This window comes from Lontra canadensis, unplaced genomic scaffold (assembly GCF_010015895.1).
Source record: "Lontra canadensis isolate GAN:19392208 unplaced genomic scaffold, GSC_riverotter_1.0 scaffold37, whole genome shotgun sequence".
NCBI classification, from domain to species: domain Eukaryota; kingdom Metazoa; phylum Chordata; class Mammalia; order Carnivora; family Mustelidae; genus Lontra; species Lontra canadensis.
The window spans coordinates 5085193-5085864 of record NW_022631031.1 but is presented as its reverse complement, the minus strand read 5'-3'; the positions used below and the strand labels follow the sequence as shown (position 1 = coordinate 5085864).

General features: G+C 35.4%; 1 non-coding gene across 1 annotated transcript; it reads right to left on the bottom strand.

Moving 5' to 3' along the window:
* Positions 1-317: 317 nt before the first annotated feature.
* Positions 318-424, bottom strand: LOC116874569. Its single transcript, XR_004384028.1, has one exon. It is a non-coding gene; the product is annotated as a U6 spliceosomal RNA (small nuclear RNA).
* Between the last annotated feature and the right edge of the window lie 248 nt (positions 425-672).

Sequence of the window (672 nt, the reverse complement as noted above, 5' to 3'; positions counted from 1 at the left end):
GTGAAGCCAATTCTATGTGACAATGTACTTACATCTTATTTTATTATTATTATTTACCTCTCAAAGATTATTCATTCATGTTAATGTTTCAAGAGCGGTTAACAAATTTGTGCTCCCTTTACTCAAACTAAGTTTTGTTTTTTGAGTTTCACCTTTGACGCCTCTCAGTCTTTTAGAGTACAGACCAATGAGTTATCAGGTTTTGTGAGACACTAGCATCGGTCTGCTACAGGGAGAAATGCATAATAACTCTATTAAAGAATTTTAGGAAGTTTAAAGAGGGAACATGTAACTAATAACTGATAACTCTTTTTTTTTTTAATATGGAACGCTTCATGAATTTGTGTGTCATCCTTGTGCAGGGGTCATGCTAATCTTCTCTGTATGGTTCCAATTTTAGTATGTGTACTGCTGAAGTAAGCACAATAATTAGTGACTTTTTAAAATACAACATAGAAAGTGAGCAGGTGCCTGATAATATTGGGGGAAGATGATTGTATCCCTTTCTAAGAAATCGCCACAAACTTGGTTTAAAACAACACAAGTATATTATCTAAGTTTCTGTAGGTAGACACTGAGGCATGGAAAAGCTGAATTCTCTACTCAAGGTCTCATCAGGCTGAAATCAAGAGTTGTGATTTTCATAAGGGGCCTGGGGTCTCAGTAGTGGTT